Source organism: Uranotaenia lowii, chromosome 3, assembly GCF_029784155.1.
Source record: "Uranotaenia lowii strain MFRU-FL chromosome 3, ASM2978415v1, whole genome shotgun sequence".
Taxonomy (NCBI): domain Eukaryota; kingdom Metazoa; phylum Arthropoda; class Insecta; order Diptera; family Culicidae; genus Uranotaenia; species Uranotaenia lowii.
This window is the reverse complement of record NC_073693.1, coordinates 60,982,459-61,006,695: the sequence shown is the minus strand read 5'-3', so window position 1 is coordinate 61,006,695 and position 24,237 is coordinate 60,982,459.

The following is a 24,237-nucleotide window of genomic DNA, read 5'->3' as shown; positions in this document are numbered from 1 at the left end:
AGATGCCTAAAATTATTCACTAGCAAACGTTTGTCGGCACTGCTTAAAACTTCGTTTTACTATTTTTTTTCTAGGCAAGGGGCTCCATAGAGTGTGAATATTTTGCAACAAATTGATATAAAGCTTGCCTATATAGAGGCGTTTTATTTTGCTTTGATATGAAAGCAAGGTTGCGGGAAAAAAATTTTGTGTTTTGACGAAAAAAAATTCTGAATTTCTGTGATTTTACTTACAAATTCTTTGACGGTTTTCTGTGAGGCTTTTTCCATTAATTTCATTGAAACGTCATGGCAAATTTCGTCTTTTTTTACATTTTACTTAATAAAAATCAATTAACTTTAACAATTCTAACATTTTTTTTTGTTTCGATTATAGTCTTTTTACCATCATTATCGCATTCGCGACTTTATCAACTTTATCAGTTGGCGGATCATTATTGAAAAACTTACCCGGTACAACTGTGTTCGATGTTTACTCTTGGGCTCGAACTCGCGGACATCGGCTCAGAAGACAACAAACTTGCCAACTGAAATTCTAACATATTTATCCAATTTAATGATAATTATCCAAAATGTATATTGACGTAAAAAAAATTATTTTGAAAAAACGTCTAAAATTTTGAAATTCTGTGAAATCCATGATTATTTCTAAAATTCTGTGTTCTGTGACACAGATTCTGTGATGAAAATTGGCTCAAAATTCTGTGAAGCTATAGATTTAAACTTAGAAACGTTCATGCAGTACATCACGCTTGTTTCATGGTGTTATGATTTCATCTTGAATTTTGTTGCTGTTAAATTTTCACCCTGTTTCACTTTCTTGCTATGAATCTGTCTTCGTAATTTGAAGCTGAATGTGAATCTGGGATTGCGTTAAAGGGGGTTATATTGATTTCTCAAGCTAAATTCTAATTCTGAATCTGAATTCATAATTATTATTCTTTACACGACTTCTCAATTTGAAGGTGAGTTCTGAATGTGAATCTGATTTAGGAATACTGATCTTAATTCCGAACAAAAATTCAAAATCTAAACTAAGAGTCTAGCTAAACTGAACCTGAATTTCACATCTTCTCTGAAATTATGATTTGATTTCCGAAATTGAATTCCGAATATTAATACTTATCTAAATTCTGAAGGTGAATGCAAAACAAAAATGTTTTTTCGAAACGACACAAACACATACCGGATCTCAATGAAACTTGATATTTCCTCGAAGAGATTCTTTTTTTCTTAACTCTAAAGCGTACAGCTTTCGAGGATATGAAGGCTTGCAACTAACAAATGCTAAAACCACCAACCAGATGAACAGAAAATCTTTCAAATACATCTTTCCCAAGTAAAACTGATTGATTTGAGAGAATCTTCAGGTCACATTTAAAACTTAAACTTGGCCTTCTAGCCTGTTATAAAACCTGAAATGTTTATTTATTTATTTAGTTAATTAATTCATCGAAAAATAAATGTTTAAATGAATGATATAAATTACACTCAAATAGAACGGAACAATCTGGACTGATACATGCGGCGAGTAAAACTATTAGTTGGTTCTCCAAATCGATGAAGGTGCTCCGTGTCCTGGAATATGCGCATCATAGCTGTCAATGGCTCATTGTATCCATAAGATGTTCTGTGAACTTGACTCGATATCAACGAATAGGACCGTAAAGTTCTCGATGGGGCGCTGAAATCGATCGTTCTTATTAAGTTTGGCGACTGTACTTCTCCTTTCAATATCTTGGTGACGAATGCGGCTTGTTGGATTTTTTCGGCGGCGTTCAAGGGTATCTAATCCCAAAAGCTGACACCGGTCGGGATAAGCAGGAAGCTGGTCAGGATGACGCCAAGGCAGGTGTCGTGAAGTGAATCTAACGAACCACTTTTGCACGCGTTCAATTAGTAGAATCCAATGCAGCTGATATGGAGCCCAGACAATAGCAGCGTGTTCAATTATTGATCGGACAAGAGCGTGGTAGAGGGACTTCAAACATAACGGATCTGTGAATTCTCGTGCCACTCTACAGATAAAGCCTAATTGACGATTTGCTCTATTTATCACGGAGGATCGTTGGCTATTGAAAGTTAGCTGCGAGTATAACTCCAAGATCGTTAACTTCAGAAACTCTGCTTAGCAACTGATTGTCGATGATATAATCGTACATAATTGGTGTTTTTTGCGGTGGAAGGTTATAACAGAACATTTTGGAACACTAACCGATAGTTTGTTATATCTACACCATACACTAAAGTGATCTATCAACATTTGAAGACGAGCACAATCAGCAACGCATTCCACTGGCATGAATATTTTGAGATCATCCGCATATCCAATGCAGGTTCCTTCATCTAAACTGATCATTAGGTCATTGAAAAATAGAGCAAACAGCAACGGGCTTATGTTGCTTCTTTAGGGCACGCCAGATCGGTTAGTAAAAGGAAAGTATATGCTTTCACCAAACTTAATCTATATAGAGCGTTCTGTTAGAAATGATGTTAGCCAATCAATCATGTTGCCAAGCTTGGCAAGCTTAGCAAGTAAAACTCTATGATCAATTGTATCGAATGCAGCTTTTAAGTCAGCATAGACAGCATCAACTTGAATTTTTCTCTCCATCTGTTTCAGGCAATACGATGTGTATTCCAACATATTGGTACACACCGATCTACCCGGCATGAACCCATGTTGTTTGACTGCAATGTACTGTGATGATGCTCGTAATAACGCCTGACTTACGATTATTTCAAATAGCTTGGATCCTGCAGACAAACTAGTGATGCTTCTGTACTGTTTCACGTTACGTCGATCTCCATTTAAAAAAAACTGGAAACATAAACGATGATTTCCATATATCTGGAAATTTCCGTTACTGGAAGGAAAAGTTGAAGATTACAACACGATTGTGGAGAGTAAGCTACAACTTCCTGGTAAAATACTGATGATGGAGTTGAATTGGATTTCCGTTTAGAATTGACGTAGTTCCAAAATCTTCTGGGGTTATTGCGACAACCAGATTGTATGCGTAATACATGGAGCTTGTACAGTGAGGTATTCAATCTACGATAGGCTTTGCTGGCTATTTTATACTGTGCTTGTGAGTCTTCATTCCGGCTTTTACGAAGTCTACGTAAACAGATATTTTTATCACGTCGCAGTAGCCGAAAAGTGGGTGTGCTCCAAGCGGGTGAAACAGGTGGTTTAAACCTAGGCACATGTAGATTTAACCAGTTGTTGATCATGCTGCAAAATAACTCCGTCATGTTGTCAACCGATGAGTTGTCGAAGAGTGCATCCCAGTCAATGACGCTCAAATACTGCGAAAGGAGATCTTAGTTTAACTTTCGAAAATTTAGAGGCCTAATACAATGTGTCGGTAGGTTTGATGAAGCCTCGTTGATAACCGGAGCAGCGCGTAGATCGAAAACGATGGGAGGATGGTGCAAGTCGATCGATACTTATGCATCAGGGGCCCGGCAAACGTCAATTTAGTCGTCACTGGAACCGAAAACCAAATCCAATATCCGTCCATTGTGATTCTTGACCATATTGAATTGGGCCAAGCTCAGCGAGTTTGTGCCGTCAATCAATGATGCAGCAGCAGCACTCAGAGGTGTTACGTTAAGCAACTTGGTCCCAATGTTGCTTGGTATTTCTCAAAATAAGCAGCATTTTTCATAGTTTGTTTAAGGCAATACTGAATAATCCTAAAGCACTAGCATTACCGTAAGATTCTGATTCAGTTAAGTTCAACCAATGTATGAAGAAAATATTGTTTAAGTTGCGTCCATTTCATTAAAGGTTATAGAATCAAAGAGATAAATTTTTGTGCCGGAAACTTAGTAAAATTGAGTTATATTATACACCACCTTTTTCGACTCAATTGCCCAAAGTATATTAAAATGAAAGGTGATGGAAATTTTCGTGATTGTTCATATTTTTGAACAAATTACCAAACAAACTTATTTTAAAACAAATTACAAAAAGGTTTTTTTCATGGTACCAAATCCGCCATTTTCATGTACGACTTGAAATATTTTCTCTCAAATAATAAGTTTGGCTACACAATTAAGCTTTTTTTAACGATTTTCCTAAATGTCCCGCATTTTTCGGCTGTGTCCCGCTTTTCCTTCGTGAAATGTCCCGCTTTTTTCTGAAAGTATCTGGCAAGCCTACTATATGTGCCGTGACCGGGATTCGATCTCATGCCCGCTGGCTTAGAAAACTTGAAGGCTATCTTCTAAATACGCCTTGGGCTGCGGCAAAAATCTGGATCCTGATTTGAATTCTTGTTTTGAAACTTTTTTCTTTCTTCAAAAATCTAAACTGGAATCCGATTTCGAAAGCTTTTGTCATTTTTGTTGTTTTATAAAATCTTATTTTCTTAGTTTGGAATCTTCACTTCAAAAAGAAGCTCAGCTGAAGAAGTCATAAAAAAAAAATATGGAAAAAACTCTTAATATGAAATTGAAACCTCAACTTCGAATCTCGAATCTTTTTCTCGAATTCAAAATCTCGAATTAAATTTTCTCGGGAATAAAAAATTAAATTTTGTTTTCTTCATCGATGCCATGGTGAATTTATTAATCTGAATCCTGGAAAGAATGATGAGTTCTAAATTTGACATTTAAATTTACAGTGAGGGGCAAAATAAAGTGTCCAAATTATTTTTTTTCAATTTCTTTTATTTTTCTGGTTAAAATTCAACGAAAACACATCGTAATCATTTTTAAAATATTGTTTATTATGTTCTTTTCAATTTTTGTTAATGTTGCGCTGGAAAAAAAAGAAAGTTTTTCTGATAGATAAAAAACAGTTAATATTCCAAAAAAAACAGGGGCAAAATAAAGTGTCCAGATCAGTACAGCTTCAAATAATTCAAACTGAAGGCAAACAAGAACGATTTAATAATGGGTATGGCCTCCTTCAGCCTTCAACACCTCCTGCAAGCGCTTCGGCACACTTTCAACAAGGTTGTGCAAGTGTTGTGGGTCGAGTTCTTCCCACGCATGCTCCAGGGCATCAAAATAAGTACTTTTATTTGTCACACCAGTCTTATCAATCAGAGCATCGAGGATGGCCCACAGATTTTCGATGGGGTTCAGATCAGGACTTTGTGAAGGCCATTCAAGGGGTTTGATGTGGCAGGAACGGGAAAATGACGTCATCAGATTGGCCGTATGCTTCGGATCGTTATTCTGCTGTAAAACGAAGCGCTCTTCGAGGCCCGTCTTGATGAGGGATACCTCGAGGTTTTCCGGCAGGATATTGCAATAAGACTCAGCTGTCATGATTCCGTCAATTTTTACCAAATTGCCCACCCCACCCCAAGAAAAGCACCCCCACACCATCACGTTACTTCCTCCGTTGCTCCGTGCTCGATACCAATCGAAAACGCTTACTGAAGAAGATAGTAAGTTGCTATCGAAATACCGGTATCTGAACTTTTCATTTACCGTGGTTGAATTAAAAGGAATCTTTCGATTGCTTTGATTCAGAGGAAAACATTGTTGTGGGCCGACGAATCCAAATTTGAGCTATTCAACCGGAAGAAGCGGGATCATATGTGGCACAAGTCGGGTGAGGAGCTCCAAGACCGCCATATCCAAGGAACAGTCAAGCACGGAGGAAGTAACGTGATGGTGTGGGGGTGCTTTTCTTGGGGTGGGGTGGGCAATTTGGTAAAAATTGACGGAATCATGACAGCTGAGTCTTATTGCAATATCCTGCCGGAAAACCTCGAGGTATCCCTCATCAAGACGGGCCTCGAAGAGCGCTTCGTTTTACAGCAGAATAACGATCCGAAGCATACGGCCAATCTGATGACGTCATTTTCCCGTTCCTGTCACATCAAACCCCTTGAATGGCCTTCACAAAGTCCTGATCTGAACCCCAACGAAAATCTGTGGGCCATCCTCGATGCTCTGATTGATAAGACTGGTGTGACAAATAAAAGTACTTATTTTGATGCCCTGGAGCATGCGTGGGAAGAACTCGACCCACAACACTTGCACAACCTTGTTGAAAGTGTGCCGAAGCGCTTGCAGGAGGTGTTGAAGGCTGAAGGAGGCCATACCCATTATTAAATCGTTCTTGTTTGCCTTCAGTTTGAATTATTTGAAGCTGTACTGATCTGGACACTTTATTTTGCCCCTGTTTTTTTTGGAATATTAACTGTTTTTTATCTATCAGAAAAGCTTTCTTTTTTTTTCCAGCGCAACATTAACAAAAATTGAAAAGAACATAATAAACAATATTTTAAAAATGATTACGATGTGTTTTCGTTGAATTTTAACCAGAAAAATAAAAGAAATTGAAAAAAAATAATTTGGACACTTTATTTTGCCCCTCACTGTAAATTCCGAATCTGTAACTCAAAATGTATTCTAATGATTGAATTCTAAAAATGTTCAACATTTTTTTTAATGCTAATCAAAAGGGCTAAAGAACTTAATTTTCAGTACTGTTTCGGCTGCACCTATTCTGAATTTGACTCCTGAATTTAAATTCCATGTCTGTATTCAAAATAAAATTGTAATTACAGAAATCTGAATCTAAATTATAAATCTTGATTTGAATCATGAATGCAAACAACTTTTGTTCTACGAAAAACTTTATCGCTAAGGAATTTTCAAACAATTTATTTAAAGCTTGCATAGCCACAGGGGCAGAATACAAAACAGGAATTCAAAATCTTCACTAAGTATTGCCAATTCAAATCTGGATGGTTATTATAATGTGAATTTTCAATTTGATGTCTGAATCTGACTTCTGAATTCAAATGAAGTTTTAAAATATGTATTCGGATTTGTATTCTGTAAGTTAATCCTAAATGTTAACTCGGAATCATTTTTTTTTAAATTAAAAAATGATATTCAGATATCTCATATAGAATTTACCTACATACATCTGAATCTGAATATGAATTTAAATCCTGGAACTGAAATCTGAATTTGGATCTAAATTCTAGATCTAAATCTTAACTCGCAATCTCAATTCTCAATCGAAATCCTTTTCTTTGAATCTTAATATTAGTTTTGAATGTCACAGTTCGCTTAGTACGCTCGTCAAGGGCAGACGTGTTTTTTCCTTTGGTGCCGAGAAGTTCTTTTTGGAGAGTTTTGACATTCGGGCTGATTGAATCAGCAGTTAAAAGTTTTGGTTTGAATTAAAAAATAGAGGTTAAAAGAGAAAAATGGCGACGGTTGGCCGTGAAAACACGATGCGAATGCATTTCGGGAGGGAGGCTAGAAAGCCTAAGGATGGGGAAGTATTTAAGTTTTTCCGTGAAAATGGCATAAAAAGTGAAATGCTACTTAGTATGTACCAGGATGCCAAAGAGTATTCGGTGTTTGTAAAGTTTATGGACCAAAATGTGCTTCAAAGTGTGCTTAAAAAGTTGCCTCGTAACTTATCATTCGACTACGAAGATGGCACTAAAATACAGATTTCGCTGTCGGAAGCAGGGCAGTTATTCCGGTATGTCAGAATTTTCGGACTTCATCCCGAAATTGATGACAAGGAAATATCGAAAGAGTTGGGAAAATACGGAAACATACACCAGTTGGTCCGGGAAAAATATTCCATCGAAACCGGTTTTCCCATATGGTCTGGGGTGCGAGGAGTCCATATGGAGATTCTCCGGGAAATCCCAGCGAGTCTCCACATCAGTCACCTGCAAGTAAGGTTATACTATGATGGGTTGCAGACCAAATGCTTCGGATTCGAGGCAACAGACCATCTGAAGGCAGCGTGCACAAAGCGATCTTCGGTAAACGACCGTTTGTCGAGAGGTGGTGCCGTTGGATCGCTTTCCCTCCCTTCGGCATCCGAAGGTGAGATGAGAGCGAGCTTTCGAGATACATTACTGGGAAAAGTGCTGCGTAGCGACGAAGGGACGCCCAAGGTAACTTGCACAGACGGAAATGGTTCGATGGACAATGGAGAAAAAGCTCCGAAAGATGACATTCGGAGCTCATCGGCTAGTGTTGCCGGTCCGGTTACTACTACAGTTGGTAAAGATGACAAAGCAACAAGCGATGGTACCGACGTTCCTGAGGTAGGTGATGTCATTGAAGGGGAAACGGATGAAACCAATAGGCAGAGTGGAGAGTTCAATCTAGTTGAAACGAGAAAGCGTGGTAGAAAAGTTGCCATCGAAAAGAATAGCAATAATAGAGCGGATTCTGAAAACTCATCAACAGAGACTGAGCAGGAGAGGTCAATGACTGTGCCACCGGCACCTAGTTTTTTGGAGGGGCACTTGCTGCGATCTAGATCGAAAAATAAACAACTCAAGCTGAATTCAGGCGAGGTTTAGAAGAGTTCAGATTTTTGCTGTTTTTTTTAAAGATTATTCTTAGTACCTATGAATTTTGTTTTGTCAGTAGCTTCGATTAATTTAAACAGTTCTTGTTCAGATATCAACAAAAATTTATTAAGAGACTTTGTGTATGATCATAATGTAGACATTGTTATGCTTCAGGAAGTCATGTATCTAAATTTTAATTTTATTTCGACTCATGTTCCTTTGGTTAATACTGTTCCCAATTCTTTGGGTACGGCAATTCTTATTAGAAAAGGTTTAGAATACAAAAATTTGCTGTTTTCATCCAACGGAAGAATATCATCAGTTCAAGTTTCGAATTTTCATTTCATTAATATTTATGCTCATTCCGGTAGTAACAAGGCTAAAGAACGCGATGAACTTTTCACTTCTGATTTGGCTGTGCATTTGAATGGTGCTTCCAATACGGTTTTGGGTGGAGATTTTAATTGTATTATTGAAGCAGGCGATAGTCGGAATACCGGAAGTAAATACTCTTCAGCTCTTAGGAATGTTATTAATTCTTTGAATTTCAAAGATATATTTTTAAGTAAAAGTGTAAATGAATTTACCTTTGCTCGGATTGACTCGGCATCAAGAATTGATCGCTTCTACGCTTCAAACTCCTTTATTAAAAATGTTATTAAATGTAATACTCTAAGTGTTCCATTTTCTGATCACCGCGCTATTCTTTTCCAATTTAAAGTTAATAAAAGCGATATTTCATTGAGAGGTAGGGGCTACTGGAAGATTAATTCAGCTTTGAATGAAAATGAGGAAATCTTTGAAAAATTTTCAAATGAACTTTTATCATTGAAAAATCGTCAAATATATAGATCCGATCACAATGCATGGTGGAATTTTGTACTCAAGAGAAAAATTCGTAGTTTTTACAAAAATGAAAGCTTCAAATTAAACACAGAAATAAATAATAAAAAAAGTGAACTTCTTAAAGAACTAAATGAGTATACTAAAAAAATGATCAATGGCGAAAACGTCATCGATGAGTTTAAACATACTAAGAACAAAATTTTGAAGATTGAAATTGACAAAATGAATTACTTTGCTACTAAATTATTGCCTCAATCCTTGGCAACAGAAGAAAGGATAAGTGTTTATCAAATTGCTTCGTTATTAAAAAGAAGTAATTTTCAGATCAAAATAATTGAAAATAATGAGCTTATTAAAGATCAAACGGTCGTGGGTAAAAATTTTTTTGATCATTATTCTAACTTATTTGCAGGCGAAAGTATAAATACAAATAATGATAGTGATGATTCTTTAGATTTAATAGAAAATGCTTTAGATGAAAGTGATAAAATTTCTCTTACTGCTCCGATCACTGCTGACGAGCTTAAAACAGTCCTCCAATCATGCACTAAAAAGAAATCACCAGGGCCTGACGGCATAACATATGAGTTTTACCTAAAAAATTACAATAATATAGTTGACGACATGCTTAAATTGTTTAATTTGAACTTTTCGAATAGTATTTTGCCACCTAAAGAATTTTCTGCAGGAATTATCACATTGATACCAAAAACGGGCAATTCTCGAAGTATTCAAGATTTGCGACCAATTAGTTTATTGAATACTGACTACAAATTACTAATGAAGATTATTGCAAAACGAGTATCACATATTTTAAATAAAATTTTAGGACCAGGCCAAATAGCTTGCACAGAGAATAAATCTTGTATAGATAGCTTGAAAAATATTCGCAGATTAATAACAAAATCAATGGAAAATAAAAAACTCAAAGGATTTTTAGTAAGCTTAGATCTTGAAAAGGCGTTTGATAAAGTTAATCATGTATTCTTATGGAAAATTATGAGTAAGTTTGGATTTCCCGATTCTTTAATAACTTGTATAAAGAACATATATTCAACTGCTACTTCTAAAGTAATATTCAATGGATTTTTTACATCGGAATTTAAAATCAACTCGTCAGTTCGACAAGGCTGCCCATTGAGCATGATTATATTTGTAATTTATATTGAACCTCTTATTCGAAAACTGCAACTTAATATCAAAGGGTTACTAGTATTTGATAGGTTTCAGACGATAATGGCCTATGCTGATGATCTCACGATTTTTGTAAGGGATGAAAAAGAGTTTGATTTGATGAAAAATTTAATAGATTCTTACAGCAGGTCCTCAAAAATAAAGTTGAACCTTCGAAAATCATTTTTTATTCGGATAAATAATTGTAAAGGAGGTCCTTTTCCTATACAAGAAGTACAGTCTCAAAGAATATTAGGAGTGATGATTACATGCAAATGGACTTGTACTATAAATTTAACTTATAAAAAACTAATTGATAATTTAGAATTACAATTACTGCACAGCAAGTTTCGTGATATGAATTTAATCGATAAAGTAATTTATTTGAATGTCTTTGTTTTATCTAAATTTTGGTATGTAGCCCAAGTATTCCCTCCTACCAATCAACACATAGCTAAAATAAAAAAGGCAGTAGGACAGTTTTTCTGGAAAAATTTTATTTTTAAAATAGAAAGGAATCAGTTATATTTAAGGCCTGAAGAAGGTGGGCTAAATCTCATAGATCCTGAGAGTAAAGCTAAAGCTTTGTTTATCCGCAATATTCTTTATGAAACCAGTGGAAATGAAAATATGGATGAGGTCTATCTCCTTAACCTAAGATCATTTGAAATTTTACCGAGGAATTGGAGAGCTTGGATTGAAGAAGCGATTATTTTAAAAACCAACTTTTCATTGACAAATGTCAGAGCTTTATATTGGTATTTCATTGATACAAAAAAGATCATTCCAAAAATTGAAGAAAATTTACCACTTATAAATTGGGAAACAATTTGGGAAAATTTAAATAGCAACTTCTTAGCAGCTGAAGATAGATCGCGATTATTTGTGTAAGTTAATGATTTGTTGCCAAACAAAGAAAAATTACGTTCGTATAATATAGGTCGCCTAGAAAACAGCAATTGCGAAATTTGCTCAGAGCCGGATACGAATATACATCGCATCAAAGAATGCACAAATGCAAAGCCTTTATGGAAGTGGATAGAAAAAGTCATTAGAGAAAAATTCAAAATATCTGTGCAATCTCTTGAAGATATTCTTTCGTGGAAAATACAGCCCAAAAACCAATGTCAAAAAACTGTGCTATGGTTAGTCGCTAGGGGAATGAGCTTTAATTTAGGAAGAATAGGAAATTTATACATTTTTAAAAAACGCCTGAACGAATACAAATGGAATCATAGAGTTGTATTGAAGAAACATTTTGGAAAATATGTAAACCTTTGTAACTAATGTGTATGTTTTGGGAATAAACAACTTTATTTTATTTAAAAAAAAAAAAAAAAAAAAAAAAAAAAAAAAAAAAAAAAAAAAAAAAAAAAAAAAAAATAATAATTTCAAGTCTGTACAGAAGTCTAAATTCGAAACCTTTCAAAAATATGTTATATTTTCAAAATCGATTTATTAGTTTCGAACCCTCATTTCAAATAGTAATTCAGCTGTAGAATCCATTTCATGCAAAAGATCAATGATAAATTCCATAATTCATACACAGCGTACATGGTCGCGATTCGACCAGACCGAACTGAACGCCATAAACTTGATTTCGAGAAAATCGAGTTCAAAGTTCACAGCCCTACCAATTGATACCATTTCATAAGATATTTCATTTAATCATTTTACTTTCACATTTAGACTCTTATAGAGCCGTCGAGCATATACTGGTCGATTTCTGATTACACAATAAGCCGTAAACTGAATTTTTATAGCAATATGTTTGCACCCAGTTCACTCTGGTCGAACCAAAATGTTTGAAAAATTACCATGCGCTATCATTTGACTGGGCAATTTGTTCTAACCGTAGGAGCCTACTAATAGGCGCTTTACGAGCAGCACCCAACGAGTATGGCTGATGCTTGGAAAATGTTTTTTTTCGTTGAGCCAGAGTGAACCGAGCCATACAAATTTCGCACTTTTGAAGTCCGAAATATCTTTGATTGTTACTTACCGGTTACGTTCTGAACGACAGTGAGCAATAAAATAAATTATCTTTTATCGTTAAATGTTAAAAATTCTAACATCCTCTTGAGTAAATTGGAAAACAATACTCAAGGGATTCGGTTCAGTCTGGCGGAGCGAAATTTTTACAAATGCTTGAAATCCGAAATATAAAGTTTTTAGTCACGGGAACGTTCTTTATCATTCAATTTATCAGATATTAGTTCGAGACGAGCCGAAGAACTGTTTTGAATCGAAAAAACCAACACACATAAGATTATTTCGCACAAAATTAGTTTTCTTGACCAAAACAGACATTTTGTCTCTACCTCTAAGGTGGCTCTCAGTTCACTTTGGCGCAACGCATTTTTGCCATTTTCACTGTCTGCAACATTGAAATTTTCTAATAAAATCAGAAAAAATAGGACAAATGTTCTGATTTTCATTGGACAGGTAGTTTATCATGTTTCGCATCCGCTGCAATAGATAACTCAATTTTTCTAAAATTGGCGTTCAGTTCGGTCTGGTCGAATCCAGGCCACATATTCTCGCTTAATCATTCGTGACCCGTAAACTCCTGAAGGTAGACTCAATTTTACATCCAAGAACATTATGCAGGTGCTGCGTTCTTCGAACAGAAGAAAGAACAAAAAAGCGGTTAAAATTTCAAATTAACATGAACTCGGTAAACATGAACTCTTCTGGATGGTTATTAGAAGCAACCCCTGCCCATATGTTGAACAAAAATAACCTCGGCAAAGTTTGATGAGAAAAAAGGTCTGTCTGTCTCAGTATGTTGATTTGAAGAATTTTAACCTAAATTATACTTTTAAGCGGCTAGAAAATCCGAGGTTCAAAAAATCATCTAATTTTAAGTCGGGAGAATAATTAAGAATTGTAACACAAAGCGAGTTGAGAGGGCTGCTTTGTAAAAAATGCAATTCAAGCGAGTTGAGAGGACAGCTGAAATTTGGAACGCAAAGCGTGTTTTGAGTACAACTTCGGGAAAAAATTACAGTTCAAGCGAGTCAAGAGAACAGCCTGAAATCGTTACAAAAAGCAAGTTAAGAGGACTGTTTTGGGAAAAAAAAAACAATTCAAAAGAGTTTAGAGGACAGCTTGAACTGTTACACAAAGCGAGTTGAGGGTACAGTTTTGGGTAAAAATAGTATTCAAGCGAGTTGAAAGAACTGCTTGGAATTGTGACACAAAACGAGTTGAGAGGACAGCCTTTGAAAAAAACATGCAATTCAAACGAGTTGAATGAACAGCTTAATGTAACACAGCTCAGAATTGTAATACAAATCAAGTTGAGAGGACAGCTATGGGGAAAAATGCAAATCACGCGAGTTGAGAAGACAGCTAAGAATGTAACACCAAGCAAGTTGAGAGGACAGTTTTAGGAAAAAATAATAATTCAAGCGAGTTGATCGAACAGCATGAACATGTTACACAAAACAAGTTAAGAGAAGAGCTTTGGGGAAAAATGCAATTCAAGCGAGTTGAGAAGACAGCTATAAATTTTGGCTCAAAGCGAGTCGAGAGGACAGCTTTAGGGAAAAAAAATCGAGTGAGTTAAGAAGACAGCTTAGAATTGTGGCACAAAGCAAAAAAAAGCAATTCCAGTGAGTTAAGAGGACAGTTTTAGTAAAAAAAAATACGACTCAAGCGAGTTGATAAGACAGCATGGAATTGTTGCGCAATGTGTGTTGAGAGGACAGCTTTAGTAAATAAAACCAATTCAAGTTGATAAGACAGCTTGGAAATGTATCACAAAGCGAGTTGAGAGGACAGCTTTGGGGAAAAAATGCAATTCAAGCAAGTTGAGAAGACAGCTATAAATTTTGGCACAAAGTGAATTGAGAGGACAGCTTTAGGGAAAAAACAATTCAAGTGAGTTAAGAATACAGCTTAGAATTGTAGCACAAAGCGAGTTGAGAGTACAGCTTTGGAAAAAAAATAATTCAAGCGAATTGCGAGGACTGCTTGGACATGTTACACAAAGCGAGTTGAGAAGACAGCTTTTGGAAAAAATACAATTCAAGCGAGTTGAGAGGACAGCTTTAACATGTTACACAAAACAAGTTAAAAGGACAGCTTCGAAAAAAAAACAATAAAAACGAGTTGAGAGAGCAGCTTGGAAATGTAACATAAAATGAGTTGAGAGGACAGTCTTGGCAAAAAAATGCAATTCAAACAGAGATAAGCTTAGACTTGTTATACAAAGCGAGTTGAGAGTACAGCTTTGGAAAAAATACAATTCACGTGAATTGAGAGGTTAGCTTGGAAATATAACACAAAGTGAGTTGCGAGGACCAGCTTTGGGGAAAAAATTGCAGTTCAAGCGAGTTTAGAAGACAGCTCAGAATTGTTACACAAAGGAAGTTGAGAGGACAGTTTTTGAAAAAAAAAATGCAATTCAAGCGAGTTGGGAGAACAGCTTGAAATTTTAACACAAAGCGAGCTGAGAGGACAGCTAAGAAAATAAAGTGCAATTCAAGCGAGTTGATAGAACAGCTTGGAATTGTACACATAGCGAGTGGAGAGGACAGCTTTGGAAAACAAGTAGTTCAATCGAGTTGAGAGGACAGCTTGGACTTGTTATATAATGCAAGTTGATAGGACAGCTTTGGGGAAATACACAATTCGAGCAAGTTGAGCGATCAGCTTGAAAATGTAACAATAAACGAGTTGAGAGGACAGCCTTGAAAAAATGCAATTCAAGTGAGATGAGAGGACAGCTTTAGGAAAAAATGCAATTAAAGCGACTTGAAAAGACAGCTGGAATTCTTGTCCCAAAGCGAGTTGAGAGGACAGCTTAGAAAAAAAGCAATTCAGGCGAGTTGAGAGGACAGCTTGGATTTGTTACACAAAGCGAGTTGAGAGGACAGTTTTGGAAAAAAAACCATTCCAGCGAGTTGAGAGAACAGTTTGAAATTTTAACACAAAGTGAGCTGAAAGGACAGCTTAGAAAATAAAGTGCAATTCAAGCAAGTTGAAATGACAGCTTCAAATTGTAACACAGAGCGAGTTGAGAGGACAGTTTTAGGAAGAAAAAAACAGTTCAAGCGAATTGAGATGACAGCTTGGCTTGTTACACAAAGCGAGTTGAGAGGACAGCTTTGGGAAAAAAAATCAAGCGAGTTGCGCGAAGTTATACAAAGCTAGTTGCGAGGACAGTTTGAAGTTGTTACACAAACTGAGTTGAGACAAAACTAATTTCAAGCAAGTTGAGTTACCTTCTTTAAAAAATATGTGCGATACTTTTAATCAAAAGTAAAATTGATTGAACGGAATTAAACTTGAATTTGTCATACAAAGCAATACAGGAAAACACCTTTAAAAAAAAAATTGAAAAAATGAGATTTTCAGCGAGTTGAAATATCACCTGCCACAACGAAAATGCTGTGAAAAAATAAGAATTTTTGTAGAGAATTTTAATGAAAATTCAAACCGTATGAAGACAGCGTCAAGCGTTTAAAGAGAGCGACTCAATTGGAAAAATCTTAAACTTAATAAAGATAAAATTATGGAAAAAATCGTGCTTAAAACCACTTAAAAATGCAGAATGAAAAGGGTACACATTTATTATCCCTTTTAGAAAATCAAAACCAAGATCAATTTCAAATGAAGCTGCGAATTGTTGCATGTCTTTTTAATTTCTTTGAAATTTTGAACTTAGTTTGATTGATAACGAAAAAAGAAAACGAAAGACAAATTTGAATTGTACAATTTTTTAACCTTTTTTTCATCCATTTTCATCTATCAAATAGCTATTTACTTCGGCTTGTTTCACTGACAAAGACGGAAGTCAGCCATGTCAGTTGTTTCCGTAAAAGTTGAAAAAAATTCCTTCTCAAAGACCCCATCTTCCTAAAGTCAAAGAAGAGAATAAATCCCTTGCTTTAAAAGTAAACTTTCCCTTGCTGATGGGGATGGAGAGGGAAGTGTGAGAAAAAAGGGGGCCCTTGCTTGATGAAGAAAACTGACAATAGGAAAACGTTTATTCACTGTGATTTGAAAAGGGAGAATGGACGGAATGGGAGGCGGCAGAATGGTTGAGAGGAATTGTGTTGTTGGTAATGTAATTGGTAATGTTTGTGCTTGAAAGACCGAACACAAAATGTTGTGTTGGGCTTTTGAGTTGGACTAGGGAGTTGGAAGAGAACTGGTGTGGTGTTGCTAGAGGGGCGACAAATACTCAAAGGAAATGAACTTTTAGATCCTGTAAGCAAGATGACAGGTGTACTCTCTTTTTGTCATTGTGGTTTGATTTTTATCTTTTGAATGTACTCATTGTTTGGAAATATGAACTGAATGTTTGTTTGATTCTTAGACTCTTACAAAAGATAAGTTGCATTTCTTTTTATAACCTCTCTGTAGAACTTTTTTTTTCCTAAGTTCTCCTGTTTATTGATCGTTCATGGAACAGCCATCAACCAGTTGTTGTCCTACGCTGTCCAAGAAAATGAGAAAACGTGCTGATAACAGATTTGGTGCCTATCACCACTCCTTCATTTTGTTCGGAAATTTTCCCAACCCATCACGATGTCAGCAACACCCAGTTAACAGCAAAGCTCCTCCATAGCGGAAAACTTTTTTCATCGCATTAGTATCAGAAAAATTATCGGCGACAGTGCGAAATCGCTGTGAAACAAAACGGGAAAAATCAGCGTGCCACCAGAAAAAAACACACACACACAAAATCTGGTGGCACAATTTTTTAAATTGAAAAAGTTCGCCCTGACCAGTTGTTGAAGAAAATGATTCCTTTCTTTCGAGTTTTCCCCTCAATTTATAGAATACGAGAGGAAAAACTAGAGCAAACCATACATCCTCACACCCACAATCCCTAGCCGAAAATGAGGAAAGTACCTCCCTAAAAGTTCAAGACTTCCCCCGCAATAAGCCACACGAGTCCTGCCTGGATGAAAAGTATCAACTGCTTTGCGGTCGTCAAAGTTTGGTCCGGATTCGAGAGTGTTTGAAATGACCTCTCTAGTCCTCTCGACGGCACTTAGAGGGAAATAATACAGATGATTTGACGTTGCCAGATTTCGGTCAATTTGAATCGCATTGGGAAAGTGAATTGATTTTTCGTTCCAGTTCGTTTGATGCGGATCGAGGGGATATTCGAAGGCACATAGCTTATTCATGCTGTTTGATCAAAAGGTGAAGCTCGTACCGAGAACGAACTTTCCAATGAGCGAAATAGTATTTTCTGATTTTGCTTTCATGACGAGGTTTGAGCGAAAGAGCAAATGCACCAAGCAATTTGTATGTTAAAGTTTCTTGTGAAAATTTGAAAATAGATGTCCAGAGAATGAAAGTAAATTAATTCATTTTTACCAACAACTTGAAAATGTTCTTTGATGTTAAAGATTATTACACATTACAAATTACAATATCACTGTTTATTGAGAATGATGGTGAAATAGATGTCCGGAACCTTAAATATCAATGAAACACCTTCAAAATAAGCCAGTATTATGTGTCATGAAAACTCGATATGACTTAACCTTCCAAAGCCGTTCGCTAAATATCCGTTTCGGGAAAGTTTGAGTTGTGGTTTGATTTCGTTCTCCTGGCTGTAAATGTTAACCGATTGTTATGATTCATTGTGTAGGTAATTTGTTGTAATTACTCAACATTAAAAAATAAAGTCGATATGTATCAGAAACTGGTTCAGAAAGTAAAAAAACCCAAAAAATCAATTTTATTATGAAAATACTCATAACTTTAGACTGATTCTCTGTATCTAAGTGTGTTATTGATGTTTGAAATTATCAAGAACCCATCTATCCGACAATATATAGATATGTTGCGGTCAAATGAAAGTTTTAACCGCTATCTCAGATCTTCCGGTAGAAAAAAATTACTTTAAAAAAACGACAATCAATTTAGGCTTTGCTTAGCTGTTTTTCATTTCCCAATGATCCGATTTTCAAAACTCAAATTTTATTTTTTTTTTTGTCGTTAATTTGATCATTATTTTCATAGAACATACTTGATCTGTCAAAATTCACAGATCTTCAGAATATTGGAATGATGATAAAGATGTTTGAAATTTGCGCTTCGGATCATATTGACCCGAACAGCTTTGGAGGGTTAAGTTTAGTCCACTTCTTATAAATATTTGTGAATGCCAATAAACACAACGAATAATAATGAATATGTCATAAGAAGCGAGACAAAAAAAATGTTTTTCATTATAAACGCAACATTGTTTGGATAGCATTTGAAATCACAGTTCAAAGGCGTTTTTGACGGTTGACACCTAACAACTCTTTTGAATCCATGGTGTTACGTCTTAGAGATTACTTTATTTTGATCTGGTTTGTATTAAGGCTAACATAGAACTCACTAAATTTTCACTCCATGTGCTTGATGTTCAAATCATGGATTGCCTCGATACATTTGAGGCAAGGATGGTCTGAATACACTCGTTCACTCAATCGCGATACACTCTTCAACGATTCACTCAAGCGCTCTTTCGGATCTCGCGAATCTTCGTCTGAACCGAACGCTGGGGGGAAAAGAATAACGTTGATCGAATCTGATTGTGAGTGCTGCTGGTTTTGAACGCTGGGCGCTTGCATACGGGCAGGTTTGAATCATGCAATGATGCAATCATCGACTTTCCTGGCTCCAGATATTCGTTCGCTGATCCGATTCAACTGGTTCAGGAATCGAATCGGCAAATGATTGGCCCGCCGTTCGTTCAGATATCTTTCAATCGCCGCACACAGTATTTAACAAAAAAAATCATTGCGGCCAAACGGTACACGGTAGACATTTGAATTCTTCGCAACATGTTCATATTTTTTTATGATCTTTCTTATTTTCAAAGAAAAAACTGATTTTATTGCCAAGGGATATGAAAAATAAGTAAAAATTTGATGTACCGTAAACTGGGGGAACTTTGATCAGCGGGGTAACTTTGATTAACATGAAATTTTTGCAGATTATCATCATTAACTTAGTATAAAGATAAAATATCTGCAAACTGTCTACTACATTTGAAAGCCTATGAATTGAGCTACAAATAAGCTAAATTTGGTTTTTATTAGAAGATTTTTTATATTACAAACTATAATTTCAAAATCTCAAAATATCTCGTTTTTTGAAGGCTCACAAACAAACATCTCTTCTGATCAAATTTAAGCATTTAGGAGCAAATGGGTTAGTTAATGCGAAAGTTCAACTTTTTTCTTGTTGTAAGTTTAGTTTAAGTGTTATTTTTATGGTCATTTGATGATAGTTTTTGAATATTAAAAAAAAATCGGTCATTTTCCATGAAAAAGCCCGAGAAGAAAAAATGGCTAAAATCCTATCAAATGGTTAAGTTTGTAGAAAAAAATTAACATGGGAACAGAGCGAGGATTTAGGGAATTGCATGAAGATAAAATTTCATTTGTTTTTAAGGTAAAAAAATATTGAGAATTGTTTATATTTTTGCCCCAAAATGTATGCAGCAACATTGTCCATCTTTTGAGTATATTTGTTTCGAAATAAAATTTGAAATCATGTTAAAATACATTAATCAAATTTGGGAACTTTTGTGGTAGTAATAGAGAACATTATCAATTTTTTTTTTGAAAATTAAGGTTTTAAGTCAATAATCAACTTTCCCAAAGACCGCTAGAAATTTTGACTTTTGCAAATTTGCAAAAACGGGTGTTGTTGTTGAATGAGCTGAAATATTCATCGTCAAATATTTAATGACTTCCTTGAGTGATGTGAGGAATAGTTGTAAACAAATCTTTTGGGTCTTTTGCATAATTCAATTTTTATTTTAAATGTTGTATCTCTGAAACAAGAACATTCAATGAGATATAATTAATTGATTAAAAGAAATCTTTCCATGTGTTTCCATGTACGCTTGTTTGTTTATCAGTTATCAAAAATCAATTTTACCCAAAACTGACCAATTTTAAAATTTACACACGCCATTTCACCAAAACTAGAGGTGAGAGACTAAATTTGACAAATGTTTTGAATTTTAAGACGCAATATTTTTCCAAAATCCGTTTTTGAAACAAAGGTACCAAAAATGCTGTTTCCCTGTGTTATTTATTAATATAAAAATGAAGATTAGTTTGGATTAAAATTTGTTCAAATTTGAAACTAATCATGAGTTTTTTTTTCATCACAAGAGGCTAAATTTTGATGAAAAAATAACAACACTATGAAAAAAAAATTGGTAAATGTGGTAAATATATGGAAAATTAATGTATGATGAAAACATTACAAGGTTTAGACAAAAAATTTGAAAAAAAAATAACAAAAATATTGAAAATTCTATTTAAACTGCGCCACAGAAAACCATCACAGAAGTTTTGGTTCAAATCACAGAATTCGAGAATTTTTTTATCAAACACATAGTTATTTTTTTTTGGAAACCTTGGGCTTGAATAATCAATTGTTTCTTGTCTTAAATCATTCTAGATGGAGCTTTGAACTTTCTTAAAGAATTGAAACATTTTTTTATAATTTTTCATGGATTTTTCAATACATGTTAACAAAAACAGTCGAAAAACGGAAGAATACATAAAAAAGTTATGAAGTATTTAAAGTTAATAATCGGAGATATTATTTTAATAATAAGATGAACAAGTTTTATAATCTCTTTTCACCGATAATGAAAATGGATACATTTCTTTTTTCATTACATTTATACCCATCATCCCTAAAGCTGATGTATACACATTTCCCAAAATCGAAAATGGGTAATATTTTGCTTTAAAAACGGTTTTTGATAAAAGTAGTTTCTGAATCATCAATTTCATAATTCAAACAACAAATCAAATGTATTAATGATACTACTCATCAAAAAAAGGATCCACCTAACGCTGACGCTCGAGCTACTTTCAGAAGCGCCCGAACGCAGGCAACCAAACTGTAGCAAAACCAACTTTGCGAGCAGAACGAATGATCGGATGCGGTCGAAAGAATTGCAATCATCAATCGCTCGCTGATGATATTCGTCTGCGATTCTTCTGTGCAGAATCATCTTTCAAAGCAATCGCTTGATGATTGGATCATAGGATGGCAGACAGGCAACCCAATCGCCTCCTGAATGAACTAGGGATGAATGACATCCAGGTGTTAAAATCCTAAGGACCAAATAAATTTTTTCCTGAATGAACTAAAGAGGTTGGCCGGAAAGTCCGATTGGTTCGCTCACTGAGTGCCATCGTGTGTAATTTTTTTCGAATGCGTTCGGGGAATGGGTTACCTCAGAGGGTGAGTGAATCATTTTATGTTCGTCGATTTATTCGCCAATCACCATCCTTGATTTGAGGTTTTCATGATTGCTTCGATGTATCACATGGTAATGGACCAATCAAAGCCTTAATCCTAATTTGCTCTTGAGTGTCAATACAACACTATTGGAAGTTTGATGACTTGTTTGTGGTGCACCCAAATAAAAAAAAAATCTGGGAACCTCAACAAATCAATGAAATTTTTAATTTTTCTTCATTACTTTTTTATGGACTCTCCCTGAAAGCTCAGATAAAAACACTTCCTTATCAGATCTTGAGTGTCAATTTGACACTCTTCGCTAAAAATCGCCGAGTCTCTCTTTTTTTTAACCGATTTGTATGAAATTTATTGTTTTGGAAACTTCTTGATGCAGATATGTTTTCCAGATAATGTTCAGCTTAAACACACACAACAGTTTTTTTAATCTAAGAAAAAAAAAAACGAAAAACATACTTCGGAAAAAATTTGTAGCATTCCGTAGCTGTACGGAATGATCAATCAAAATTCACTAAGTGTTCAGGAAATCTGAAGATAGAAGCTGTACGTTGCGTACCGTACTATATTGTTTTTTTTTTTACTTTTTTTTATCATGACCCACAAAATGCAAAAAAAGTGGTGTAAAAAGTACTTTTATATCAATGCACTGTCCAAGTTGTTTTAGTCACAGTCATATAAATGTTGAAAAGAGGATTGGACTTGTCATTTGGCACATTTTTGCATCTTTAGATTTATAAAACACGAAGCAGATAATTTTCAAAATCTGATTTGAATTATCATCGTTTTTATTGAAATTTGTAGTTTACGCTATAAGATATACATCTTGTAGGGATTCTCTGATAATTCATATGATTAATGATGTAACAAATAAAAATGGAAGTGAGTTGTCAGTTTTTCGAAAAATTTGAAATATTTAGTTCTTTGAAAAATTTAATGCAAATATGGTAATCAACTCATCCTCAAAAATATTGTTTGTCTGAATATGAAAACTTTAGATCAAACTAATGCTTTGTACTTTTAATCGTTTTTCCACGCCATGTAAGTACGTTAGAAACTTTAAAATATCATTCATTTCGATATCTGGATCCAAATGTTAAAACCTTACAAAAAAGTTGTGCATGACAAACAGCATCTTGATTCTTGTATAACATGAGAATATTCAAACTTTTTTGATGAAATGTTAAACACATCTAAGTTGAAAAGTTACAAGATGATTTTAAATACATTAAAACGTTTTCTGTTTTTGTAAAGGTGGGCTCTCATATAAAGAATACCAAATATTTGACAAAGTTTGAATTTATAAAAGAATTTAATTGAAAATCAATGAACCTACATAAATGTTTTGATGTTATGAGATGATTGAACGAATAAGTAAACAAGTTTGATAAAATAAAAAAACTCATTAGTTGAAAAAAAAATTGGTACACATCCAAGTTTTGAAGTTATTAGATAATTTAAAATATTATGAGGCGTTTTCCGTTTTTGTGAAGGGAGGCTCCCATAAAAAATGATCAAAACATGACAAATCTAGAATTATTTTCAATAGATCGCTTTAACATTAAAAAATGCTAGGTTTATGTTATCGACCGTTTTTGATGTTTATTTTTAAATTTTTGGCTATTTTTCGGTCTTGGATTTCAATCAAACAACTTTTATTTGTGAAACTCCCGACGTTTCGACCATTTTAGGTGGTCTTCCTCAAGGGTATTGTCTAATAGTTGTTACTGTCGAAATCTGACAATAACAACTATTAGACAATACCCTTGAGGAAGACCACCTAAAATGGTCGAAACGTCGGGCATTTCACAAATAAAAGTTGTTTGATTGAAATCCAAGACCGAAAAATAGCCAAAAATTTAAAAATTAAAAAATGCACATAATAAGAAAACTGTTTGAATTTTCAAAAAAGTTTTGGTTTTGGCTCTCACATGAATTCTAAGAATATCAAAAAAAACTTGCATCAAACTTGTTACTAAAATAAATTGAACATAATGACATAATGACAGTAACAATGTTTTGAGATGATATGCAGATTTGAAATTCTCGTCCAACTTTTGTTGATGCTCCCATACAAAACCAACGTAAGATTTTTTATAATTAGGAAAAATGTCAAGTGATTTGTAACAAGCTGGTCGTGGTTGGTATTGGCGAATGAGTTTTGATAAAATATATTTTCTGTGTTCTAACATATAATCTACTTGGACAATTTCTAAGTAACTTCACTAAATTTGCTATACAAATCAGATTTAATAATGAGATGATTCAATTGAAAAAACTCCTCCCACTTCAACCTACCTCTATTTTTTTTAAAGGACGAAAGACTATTCGGAAGTAAACCAAAAAAAAATCATTTTCGGAATATTCATAAACAAAATAATAAAGAGTTACAAATATTCTTTAAATTGTTGTTGGTATTTAAAGAATAAGAATTCAGATCTTTCTAAAAAAAATGGCAAAAAAAATGTTGAAAGTCAATTTTTGAAATTAACACAACAACAAAAATTCATTTCTTAATTATCAGAAATAAAGATCAATTATAAATTTAAATTTATACTGGATATTCTTGCACTTTGCAAGATTTTGAATATGAAACGAAAAATGAATACAGATTCAGATTTTCTATCAAAAAACAAATTTTATTTGAATGGTGTTGCAAA